The 13,120-nt window shown below is 44.9% G+C and overlaps 1 long non-coding RNA gene across 1 annotated transcript; it reads right to left on the minus strand.

The window, feature by feature from the left end:
* Positions 1-202: 202 nt before the first annotated feature.
* On the minus strand, positions 203-8,714 carry LOC125940773 (uncharacterized). The gene is made up of 3 exons (XR_007463985.1): positions 8,658-8,714; positions 6,647-6,785; positions 203-326 (listed from the first exon to the last, which is right to left on the minus strand). It is a non-coding gene; the product is annotated as an uncharacterized LOC125940773 (long non-coding RNA).
* Between the last annotated feature and the right edge of the window lie 4,406 nt (positions 8,715-13,120).

Consider the following 13,120-nt stretch of genomic DNA (forward strand, 5'->3'; position numbering starts at 1 on the left):
AACGGTTTTCACCAGTGTTAAAGGTTATAAAGTGCGAGCCAGTCTGTGTAAATGGCCACTCTCTTTTTATCATTTATGAAATGCTACAGACAGAGCACAGCCGACTAAACATAAATCACAGCTTACAAAATAACACACTCTTTACCTTACGGAGCAGACCCATTCGATTTGGAAAACATGAGTGATCTTTTCACGTCAGGATTTAAAATGTATGACGGCAAATCGCCTGGTGCATTGGACATGCGGACCTCTGCAGTTGTGGCCAAAAGCATTTTCATTCGCCCAAGGTCCATGCAAAAGGGATCTGTGACCATGTCCTCAATTGCCTAGGCAAAAAAGCAAAGCAGATAAATGAAGAACTGTACACATCAGCAAAGCATAGATTACAAAATAAGCTACACTTTTGTGCTTCTGACAAACCACACATAGTAACATCCATGAAAAAACGCCTGCCGTTAACACCTAAAATGGCTAAATGCATTCCACCTGATCACAGAAAATGTATGCACATAAATGAAAATTGATAGCATAGTTAAAGAGATGGCAAGCAGCTCATCAACAAAATAAATACAAAATCCTCCTGTCTGGAAGCTAGAGCCTAAGGAAATGATGCCGGGGCACAACACAGGAAGTAAAGGCAGTGAGCCAATAAAGCATTTTCATTCGAGAATCTCAAATTGTTTTACGAAAGTGCAGCTTCCAAATTGACTAGCAGCACAGGCATTCCTTGCATTCCTTGTCTGCCACAGCAGCGGTCAATAGGCATAAATGCTTGGACTGACAGCTAGCACAACCCTCAATACCTGTTAACATCTAGTAGTTCCACAAGATATCTCACTTTGCCTGCCGAATAATGGTTTACCAATGCAAGAAGTAGCAGGTGGTTGCTTATAAGCGTAATATCGTCTGCTGGCACTTTCACCATAGAGGTAACTAACATGTTGTCAGGCAATGTTAGTTAGTTATGTAAGGTTTTGTGGCGCAAAAGCAACTAAGGCTATGATGCGCCATGCACAGGTTGAAAATATGTAATTTGATAAAAGTGCTTCAAGCAACAAAGATCATTTACTTTAAAATTTGTTTAAGAACCCTGTTTCATCTAAAAAATTAAAAACATCGTCTAGAGATACAAGTGCATTTTCAGCTAGGATCAGGGATGGATGAAGTGGTGTTAGTGTTTTGTAAAGTTCATAAAAATATTTCTGTCTTTTTTTCCTCCAACGCCGGACATGTTATTAAAATGTGATTCACAGTTAGGGATTCTTGGCAGTGGTCACAAACCGTTTGTTGTTCATTTTTCAATAAAAAGTTATGTGTGAGATGTGTGTGTCCGATGCGAATGCGACATAGAATGACTTCCATGAAACGTTCCTGGTGATAAGATGTCTTCCACTCCTGTAGTATGGGTTTTACTATTTGTAGTTTGTTATTTACTTGGCAGCCCCACTCGTGTTGCCACTTTGAGGTGATCGCAGCACGGACCACCCGGACACAGTCCTTGAATGGAAGATTTATTTGTCTAATTTTGTTACAGGCTGTGAGTGCTGCACATTTGTCCGCCTTTTCATTTCCCGGGATTCCCACGTGACTTGGAACCCAACAGAGACGAATTATTTTACCATGCTTTTCACATTTGCCGAGCATTCTCAGGATGTAGCCGAGAAAAGGTTCGCACTCTGATTTTCTATGGAGAGAATTAAGTGAACTAAGGGAATCTGTGTAGACAACTGCTTTTTTATAATCTTCTGTTACTATTTTTTCCAAGGCCATAAGCAGGGCATATACTTCGGCTGTAAAAACCGAAGCAGACTGTGGCAACCTAAGACAATTTTCCCAGTGTTCCGATACAACTGCGCTTCCAACATGTTCATTTGTCTTGGAACCGTCAGTGTAAAACTCGGTGTAGTCATTGTATTTATTTTGTAGTTCTAAGAAATCTTGCATTATGTGTTCAAGCGGTGTTTCTTTTTTCTTGTGGCATGTTAGGGTAAAATCGCAAAAATGTGCGAAACCATGCCATGGGGGGAGTCTGTTCGGTCTTTCGGCGACCTTGAGAGCCTCGCTCGGAACATTGTAGCTTTGGCACATATCTTCGAATCGAAGGATAAGTGGTCTCACGCTATGTGGTTTGTTGGCATAGTGTGTTCTGTGTGTGGTGTAAGTAACAAGAGTGTGGCATATATGATTAGGTAAAGCTGTGATTCTGAGCACGTATGAAATTGTAAGCAAAGCTCTTCGGTGCTCCAAACAGGGTTCGTTACTGTCGGCATATAGGCTTTCTACTGGTGAGGTTCTGTACGCACCAGTTGCTAAGCGTAGTCCGTGGTTGTGCGCGGGGTCAAGACGTTTGATGTACGACTGCCTTGCTGACCCGTAAACTATGCAACCGTAGTCAAGAATGCTGCGCACGACAGAGCGGTAAATACGTAACAGGCATGTTCGGTCGGCGCCCCAATGCTTACGTGATAGGACCTTCAGGATGTTAAGTGCTTTGTTTGCCTTAGTTTTTACGCTGTTAATATGGGCGATAAAGTTTAGTTTACTATCAAAAATGATTCGTAAGAACTTTTGCTCTTGCTTAACCGGTAACGGGCTTTGATTTAATTTGAGAGCTGGGTCAGGGTGTAACCCCCTTTTTTGTGAAAATACCACTGCCACAGTTTTTTGTGTAGAAAACCGAAATCCATTTTTATCGGCCCATTGCGTCAACTTGTTAATTGTTATCTGGATTTGCCTTTCGCATGTAGACATACCCGCGGCACGGTATGCAATTTGAAGGTCGTCGACGTATAAAGAGTACATAATGTTGGGCGGTATAACTGAATTTATGGAGTTCATCTTCACCACGAAGAGAGTAGTGCTTAATACGCAACCCTGTGGGACGCCATTTTCTTGGACAAAGACTCGGGACAGTGTTGCTCCCAGACGGACTTGAAATGTTCGGTTTGACAGAAAATCGGCCAGACAGTTGAGCATTCTGCCGCGTATTCCTAGTGTTGCTAGATCTTGTAAAATGCCATACCTCCATGTGGTGTCGTATGCTTTTTCTAGGTCGAAAAACACCGCTAGGCAGTGCTGTTTATAAAGGAATGCCTCACGTATGGTGTGTTCAAGACGAACGAGATGGTCAGTTGTTGAGCAGCCTTTCTTGTAACCACACTGATGAGTGTCTAGTAAGTTATCTGTTTCGAGAACGTATGTTAGTCTTATATTTATTATGCTTTCGTAGGATTTAGCGAGGCAACTTGTTAGTGCTATAGGTCTGTAGCTGTTAGGTGTATTTGGTGATTTTCCCGCCTTCAGAAAGGGAACAATAATAGCCTTTTTCCACTCTGCAGGCATTTTACCCGTTTCCCAGATCATGTTAAAAAACCGCAACAAGGCCTCCACCGCTTTCTGGGACAAATGGGCCAGCATAGCGTAATATATTTTGTCAGGACCCGGTGCTGTTTTCTTACCCGAAGAGATTATTCTATTTATTTCGTGGAGTGTTAGGGGGGCATTGAACGGTCTATCTGAACTTCCCGTTGTCGGAAGCTTTTGTTTTTCGGCGGACTGTTTGTGTTTTAGGAATGTTGCTGAATAGTTTGCTGAGCTAGATATGGTGTAGAAGTGCTCGCCTAATATGTCTGCTTGTTCCTGGAGACTTGTTTGTGTGCCTGGAGTTGACAGTATGGGGATCGTGTAGGGAGCATAGTTGCCCCTAAACTTGCGAACCTGGTCCCACATTATCTTGGATGTTATTGAACTGTTAATCGAGGAGATATAGTTTTTCCATGAATTTTGTTCTGCTTGTCTACGGATATACCTCGCCTTTGCTTTCGCTTTTTTGAATAATAAGAGATTATCTTGGGTTGGGTACCTTCGGAAGATACCCCACGCTTTGTTTTGAAGTTTTTTAGCTTCTGTACATTCATTCGTCCACCAGGGTTTTACTTTTTTACTCACAAATCCAGAAGATTGGGGAATAGCCTCTTCCGCCGCAGCAACTATGCAAGCAGTAATCCTCTCATTCGCTACATCTATGCTTAGGCCATCTAAGATAACTTTTTCTAAACTGGCTTTTTCAGTGAAGAGAGGCCAGTTTGCTAGGTGCAGTTTCCAACGGCGTGGCCTAGAAAGTGTTATAGGCAGTACGGATGTTAGTTTTATGACTGCAGGCATATGATCACTACCGTAGGGATTATCTATTACAGTCCAATGAAGATCGGTGAAAAGAGATGGGGAACACATTGCCAAATCCAGGCAACTCATAGCTCCTGTGCTAGGGGAACAGTACGTGGCCGCACCAGTATTTAAAAGGCATAGTTCATTACTTAGGATAAAATCTTCGATTGTTAGTCCCCTATGGTCAGTTTTTTCGCTCCCCCATAGTGTATTATGCCCGTTAAAATCTCCCGCTATAAAAAATGGTTCCGGTAGCTGGTCTAAAATCAGGTCTAAATCTCTTACAGTGAACTGTGTGTTTGGAGGAATATAGAGGGAACAGATGGTAATGGTTTTATGTGCTAAAATGGTGACAGCAGCGGCTTCTATGTGGCTATTAATGGTTACTGCTCTAGCTGGAATTCCGTGTTTCACAACCACAGCCACACCGCCCGAAAGCCGGTTAGCTTGGGTACGGTCGCGCCGTACAACAGTGAAGCCTTTTAAGATATTAATGTTTTTGTCACATAAGTTTGTTTCCTGTAGGCACAAAGGCACAGGGGAGAGGTTATTTAGTATATCTCTTATGCCACCTAAGTTGTGTAAAAGTCCTCTGCAGTTCCAGTGGATAATAAAAGCCATTTTAAAAGATAAAGGTAAAAAATGCCATTATGATTCTATAAGGTATAAGATGTTAGGTGACATGGTTTGGAGAGGGTTATTAGAAAGGAGGGATAACCTTTAGGTTATCACTTTCTTAATTAACGTGGTTATTGGGACTTTGTCCCTCTTGGCGCGCTCGAGAGAGCGCTTGTCCTTCGGTGTCGACGACACCAGGGTTTTTGCGTCGACCTCCATTGCTCTCTCAGAGGCGCTGGAGGATCGAGAGTTGGGCGCCGGGACACGTGTCTCGGGCCCTGGAGTTCGATTGAGTTTAGGGCCTTGCGAGACTGGTGTCTGCGGGCCCTTCGAAGACGATGGAGCAGCTCTGGCTGCTGCCACCACGGGGGCGGGAGGGGTCACTGCGGGACCACTGTGCGTGGGCTCGGAGGACTCCCGAGGCCTCTGTGACGCTGCCCCCACCTGCGTCACATCGGCATAACTTCTTCTGGAGAGGTAAGACAATCGCTTTCGTGCTTCAAAGAACGAGATTTTTTCTTTAACAGTTAGTGCAATTACTTCCTTTTCTTTTTTCCAGCAAGGGCAAGACCGCGAGTAAGCTGGATGGTCCCCTTTGCAGTTAACACAGTGTGGAGAAGAAGTGCAATTGTCAGATTGGTGGTCATTGGAGCTGCATTTAGCACAGGTTGTTTGTCCTCGACATGCGTGTGAAGCATGTCCAAACCGTTGACATTTGAAACATCGTCTGGGGTTGGGGATATATGGTCTGACATTAACTTTTACGTATCCTGCATTCAGAGAGGTAGGCATTTCGCTTGTCCCAAAGGTAAGTATAACATGTTTTGTCGGAATTTCTTGATCATTTCTGCGGATGACGATTCTTTGTACTTTAGTCACGTTTTGTTCTTGGAAACCCTCCAGCAGTTCCTCATCACTCAAGCCAAGGAAGTCCTCCTCGGATATCACGCCCCTGCTTGTATTTAGTGTTCTGTGGGCTGAAATAGTGACTGCCGCGTCGCCAATGCTGGTAAGTTCTGAGAGCTTTTGCACTTGATCTTTGTCATTTAGTTCTAGGAGGAGGTCCCCGCTAGACATTTTTGAGGCTTTGTATGTTGATCCAATTTTGTCTTTCAGGCACTTCGCCACCAGAAATGGTGAAAGCTTTCTTATGGGTATGTTGTTTTCACTATGCATTACATGGTATTTGGGGAATGCTGGGGCATTGTTCCGAAAGGAGAACTGAAACGTTGCTTCGGTGCGGCCTCTTTTCAGAGGCCGATCATAGACAACAGAGGTTTGCGCTGCCATAAGAAGGTGTCTATATTCGGCAACAGCGCCGACCACCCACCACGGAGCCCAACGAGGGGACGCGGCAGAGCTTGTACACAAGTCTGCACGACGCCAGCCGTACGCCGCTACTATAACCAAATATGGTGTACCCAAGGTAGGATAGCCACACACGGTTAACCCTTGCCGCCAGGGAGAATGGAAGTAAATGGAAGAGAGTAGAAGACAGGAAAGGCGAAAAAGTATGAGAGAGAGACGAAGATTGGGGAGAGAGAGACAGGAAAAGGCGACTACCGATTTCCCCCGGGTGGGTCAGTCCGGGGGTGCCGTCTACGCGAAGCGGAGGCCAAAGAGGTGTGTTGCCTCCACCGAGGGGCCGTAAAGGTCCAAACACCCGGCATCGGCTCAACCTCCAGGATCCTCTTTTCCCCGGACACGGCTAAGCCGCGCACGGCTACACGCGGGAGGGGCCAACCCTCATGTGCTCGGGTACGTGGTGTCGCAACACACCAAGCGCCTGCTTACGCAGACGCCCCTGCGGGGTGTTGTCAGGCAATGTTTGAACAAGGGTTTTGAAAAATGTAATTCTCACCTTCAGTTCAAGTAGTGCGTAAGGACAAGGGATTGGGTTGCTGGAAGCGTGGTCACTTTCTGCAGGCTTCTCAGAAACTTTTTTTCATCCGAAGCAGCCACGTTTTCCTCGTTGCACTCACAGATCGCATGAATGCTTTCTGAAATAGCACGAGTCAACATTGAAATAAATGGCGGTAAACACCTCAAATCGTAGTGCACTCTCCAGATTATGTGGGAATCGAGTGCTCAATATGGAATGGTTATAAATATGCTGTTATACATCTAACATAGCAAAATACATAACGAATGTATTCAGAATCTGTTTTTGTAATGCTGCTACCACGTATAAACATTACTGTTCAAGTCACAGGATGTAATAAATTTTGTGTTGTGGAGCAAACTAAGTTACAAAAGTGTGTCCAAATCTTATCCTCTAGGTATATACTGTGCGTGGTGGCATGATCCAAACTAGAACTGCTGGTGGGTTAGGCTGCTGCATAAGATTCTCACAATCATAAATACATGCCTATTACATGCGTCCACAGTGCAATCCACAGCCATGGCGTGAAGGGTTCACGTAGAGACTGGAAATAATGTTTTCATTTTTATTTTTCATACAAAAGCAGGAATATTTGTCACAAACTATCCAAGTGGACACAGCGATATTCGGTTTCTGCACAGGTTATTGTCGAACAGAGAACGTAGCTGTGTTTGCAGATTATCAAGTTTGAGGACGCGCAGAAATCGCATAATTTTTGTGGGCACATCATGATGTAAAAACTTATTCAGCACGTACGCGTTGTAGGCAATTGTTCTGTCGTGCTACCTGAACTGATCTCCACGGCATAGAAATGACGGCACAATTTCTGAATACCAGGCCAGGCATGCGTTCCTCACTTTGTTCCCTCAACCAATGAAATGTTTTTGTTAACTAATATAAGCTGCCCCAAAAGAGTTATATTATGAAGCGACAGCAGCGTGAACTCACGCTACTGCTAAGACAAACACTGTCCCTTCCATTTCTCTACGTCAGGGAGCAAGCTAAGGGTGGCGTGAACATAAGATCTGAAAAGGCCGACGGCATTGGAAGAAACAAGAAACTACCTAACGTACACAGCCAAGCCTAGGCAGTGTGGCCGCCAACGCATTGAAACCATCATTAACAGTTATGCGAAATGGCATCTTACTCGCGAGCTCTCCTTGGTGCATTACGTCCTTGCGCGCAAGCGGCAAGGACAAAGATTCCCGGGACGAAGATCCCGGTTTCGCAAGCACTGTAGATCCATGCTACCCAGTAGAATAAAACAACAGCGGGAATAACCCACAAGTTTGAAAAAATACGCATACGTCCAAGGACGCAAGCTCTGACAAATTTGCTTGGAAGTTGCGAAGCGTGTGAGCGCGAGGAGATCGCGAGCGGCAAACACGCGGTCGCACGGTGCGAAGATCCACACCCGCTGTCAGCTAAAGCGACCGTCAATATCTTACTAAGCAACATACTGTAAGGGGGCATACAGATTACTGGGAAACTAACACGCGAACCAGCAACGTGGTCGGAGTCATAAATGTCGAGCGGATTCCGGCCCACGAGTAGGCAAATTGACGCGAATTACCGTTTACCGATTACGTTTCGCCAAAACAAAGTGAAGTTTCACGCGCCAAGACAAAGTGAAGTTGCACGCTACGGAAAAAAATTCCACGCAGAACTTAAGACAGCGTAAATGACAAAGTAAGCATATTAATTCGATTTGCCTTTTCGGCCTTTGTCTCGTGATCTGCAATTTGGCGGAAAAACTGCCATAATTCCGTCATTTAGATTGCTCTATTATGCGCGATGGAAACAAATCCGCCGGGATGGTACTCAAATTAAGCTATCGGACTATATAAGCAGTAATTGTCATCGTGGAGCGAGTTTGGCAGGCATGCCTGAATTCAACTGAATACATGGGGAAGCGTAGTGGTATCCTACCGGACACAATGATATTTTTGGTTTCACTGAACAACAACCGTAACGAGCACATAAAACAAACCTTTGTTTGCACCTCCTGGCAACTCCACCACTCCGCTTCGTCGTAACGGTTCCCGCCGTTACGACGAATCTTTCTACGGCGTTATTGAACAGGGACTTTTTTAATGTAAAATGACATCACTAAAAATCCTCCTTAGCAGTTTATAAATGTCAACTGCTGTAAGATAGCTTCACAGATACAGCGTAAGTTTCTGCTATTTTATATGCCATGTGTGTATGGGCCAAAGGCAACTCCGCCCAAAGAGCGCCAAATTTATATGTGGTGCAATGCACACTTCACTGCAGCGCACCAGTTATGTGGAACAAGACACAAGCAAAAAATCACAGCTTATCCACGAAGTGAATCATGATGAGTGGGCGAAGCACCGGGGGATCATTCTAGTAATCCACAGCTACGGACGAGAGATAAAGAGAGCGCGCATCGGGAACGAGAGAAAGAGAACGCGCGTCGGGAACGAACGCCCTTGTGCACCGCAGCGCACCTAGCTACGGACGAGAGAGAAAAACGCCGGAAGCGTTCTCCGGAAGGCGGAAGCTGGCTTCCGGAACCGGAAGCGGAACCGGAAGCGGAAGTCGGCTTCCGGTTACACTAACATATACATATATATGTATATATGCGTATACATACATACATAGCGGTCTCCATGCCAACCAGAGCTACGGACTTACTCCATCTAGTGAACACTTCATAAAACTACAGGTGGCTGCCACTTACGCCTTCTAGTGAACACTTCATAAAACTACAGGTGGCTACATACGCAGGAAGGACAGACCCACGCCGTAAGGAGCTTCGCCCCTAAAAATAGACAAGCGCACTGTCTAGAAATTTTATTGGAACCTAAGTGGAACGATAACTGGATCACACAACATGACCTCCACATGAGTTCCACATGAGATCCACTTATATGTCTCGTTCCACTTATTAACAGTTCGGATCCAGATAAAAATATGTGGATCACCTTTTTAACTGGAACTTATATGGAACCAGATTAAGATATATTGTGGACTAGCCGCCAGTAATTTGTTCATTACTGAGATTTAATTAATGAATTGTAATTAATTATGTAACTCTAGAAGTACTGTACTAATTAGCAGTGTGAATGAGAAAGTTGTAGAGCAACATGAAAAACTCCCGATACAGCTTTCTGTTGCTCAATACGTGCTACATAAATGTGTTTTTCCGAGTGTGAAAGGAGCCCGCGAATACACGTAGAATGGCCGCACGACTGGCCGCTCGAGGCACTCTGCGTGTATTCGCGGGCTTCTTTCATGCTCGGAAAAACACTTTTATGTAACATGTATTGAGCAACGGAAAGCTGTATCGGGAGTTTTTCATGTTGCTCTACAACTTTCTCATTGACACTTTGATAATTAGGACATTACTTCTCGAGTTAGATAATTAATTACAATTATATTAAATCTCAGTAACGAAAAAATGACTGGCGGATACTCCACTGTACTAGGAACAATACGCACTAGGTTTGCTTCGCGTAACGCTGTTCCACTATTTTTAAATCGTGCTGCGTGATAGCTGGACACCCTGTATATGAGCGACTGGAAAGAATGCTTACGCACTATCTGACAAGTCCATGTAAGGAGTTTCTGCAGTAATATCTTCCGATGCTATTCTTTTTCGCGTACATTAAAGATCCCCTGGTGGCCAAAATGAATCCGGAGTCCCCTACTACGGCGTGCCACGTAATCAAATCGTGGTTTTGCACGGAGAACCATAGGCGCCGACTACGGGGGGGGGGGGGGGGGGGGGGGGGGGCTCCGGGGCTCAAGCTCCTTCCGGAGTTTTCCGGCCGGGGGGGGGAGAGGGCTCTGCTCCCCCCCCCCCCCCCGGTGATGCCGAAGCTTCTCCCTGCTTCTCAAGATCAGTACCAGAGTCCTGTTACCCAAATCGTTAATGGTTTCTTTGAGTTGCCTCTACATTTTACCTTAAAATGTTATTGTGGCTAAAAGCTAATTGAATCATTGTTGATGTGGATGTGCACGGCTTTTATCCTTACTTTCGCTTTATTTCTGAAAACCCTGTCAATAGGCAAAAAAACGTATTAGAAGCACCAACCGCGGCTACCTCATCTGTATTTTTTAACTTCAGCATGTTATTTTAATTTCCAGTGTGAACACCCATGCCCAGACACATTATATTTCAATGTGTACACAGGACAAAATTTATTATATTGTTACGGGGAGTATTTAATTAACAGTAAACGGCTAGCGCGTGTGTAGTCAAGACTGCACAGACCGCACAAGTTCCAGCAGGTTTCAGTCCGACAAGAGAGCCTCTGAACCAGTTCCACTACAACGTCTTTGTCTTTGCCATTGCTCGTGACATTATCCCCAGCCGATGAAGCACCGTCCCGGTGCTAGTTGTGGGCAAAATGGGTTATCACAGTTGTAAAGTTTGAGGCGGGAAACATGTACGATGTACGATGTTTCATTCGTCGTCACGGCCGCGGCGTGGCCGACGAATGAAATGCGCCTGGAGTGTCCATATAATTGAATAAAACATTTTCAGTTAACACGTCATTCTTCTTTCGTGGTGCGCTGGTTACGGTCATGCAAGAGAGTACTATTTTCAAAATAAACGAGTAATAATCACTTGTTGGGCCTTCTCCTTTGTTAACATACTCAAAAATTGATCGTGTGTATTTCTGCCACTGCTATTCTCAACAAGTTACCTAAGAAAATATTGCACTTTTTCAGACTTGCTTTTTTTGTATTGAATGCAAAACCCTACGCAGATTTTTAAATGCGCGAATTTTAACCATAAAACAGTGCTTGACAAATGTACATGTGACGTACCTTACGCTAGGCTTCATTTATTATAAAACTTACCGTTTTTAATTATTTGGCGGTAGGGTGATTTGTTTTGACAGCCTGTTTATTATTAACTATAATGTTGTATTGAATCATGTAGATAAGCATTTGAACGAGAAGTTAATACGTATATAGGGTCAAACGTGGAGTGAAGGCAAAGACCGCGTAGGGTAATGAAGGGTTTTTTCAGGCACTGGCGTACGATTCTTTTGAAAGTGTTGTTGGCAACACTGTTTGGGAGCACTCCACAATTTTCTCACATGATTGATCCTAGAGCGCGCTGTACAACGTGGTATTTCGGCGAAACTGTTGTGCTGCAGTAGTTAGAACACTTAGAGTGTGCATTTACATGCAGTTGTTTTCAGAAGGCCATGGGAGTGAATTTCTTAAACAAACAGGCGACTGCATGGTGAAGCTGATGACAAGCAAATATCTATTGCCCGCAGTGGCGCTCAACGTGGTCATTAAAGGTGCGAACTTTTAACGAACAAAACTACGAACAAAGCGTGCTTATGAGGGTGGCGATGTGCGCTTATTGGTTAGTCATATTAACTTGCGATGACGTGTCAAACCCCAAGACATGGATGGACACAAGAAGGAACGACAGGAACACAGTGCTGCTATGTGTCTGCTGCATCAGCGATGCTGATAGCGCCCCGCTGTGTGCAATTCTGCGCCTGTGTGATGTCTGCGCTGCTCCGGAAAGAGCTCCCGCCACACGAGACGCTGCTCTGTAATGTGAATGCTAATATCGCTATACCCTATGGCGACCACACGCTGGCTGAAGTGCTACCACTACTTAGGCCTCACGTGTGAACGCAAAAAAAAAAAAAGAAAACCTTGACTCCACATTTTTACAACCTGCGTTGAAGATCGTGTTCTAACGAGCTGTTGTGTCAAGTCACATTACTTACCATTCGCGAGCAATGTAACCGCTACCCGCCGGGGTTGCTCAGTGGCTATGGTGTTGGGCTGCTGAGCACGAGGTCGCGAGATCAAATCCCGGCCACGGCGGCAGCATTTCGATGGGGGCGAAATGCGAAAACACCCGTGTACTTAGATTTATGTCCACGTTAAAGAACCCCAGGTGGTCCAAATTATTCCGGAGTCCCCCACTATGGCGTGCCTCATAATCAGATCGTGGTTCTGGCACGTAAAACCCCATATTTTTTTATGTAACCGCCAAGCGTCGACACAGACAAGAGACGCGCTCACGTCAATTACCTGGGATGAATACGGATAACCTCCGTAGTCATCCGAGAGTAATTAGATAAGAACCAGGGTAAGCATGCAATCCATATGACCTTTACGCGACCACTATTAAATTGTTGGGCCTTTGATCGAAAAAAAGAATGCGTGAGCTTTTGCAGTAATTGTTTGTATTGTACCACGGCACATCATTGCGAAGGGAAACGCAGTTTTTGTAAGTATCCTTGCTGTGCCTTACTGGCAATACGTGCGCCTGATAACCGTACAACCTAATGCCCCTTTTATTCATACGCATTACTCACTGCGGTGCTGCTCAGGCTGCGGAAAGGCAATTAAAGAAATTAGCACGCTGAAGGCACCGACTGCCCTACAGTTATAGCTGCCTGCTATAGAATAAGGTTTAATATCAGGGAGACACTTCACAAAGAC

The sequence above is a fragment of the Dermacentor silvarum genome, chromosome 10 (genome assembly GCF_013339745.2).
Source record: "Dermacentor silvarum isolate Dsil-2018 chromosome 10, BIME_Dsil_1.4, whole genome shotgun sequence".
In the NCBI taxonomy this organism is placed as follows: Eukaryota; Metazoa; Arthropoda; class Arachnida; order Ixodida; family Ixodidae; genus Dermacentor; species Dermacentor silvarum.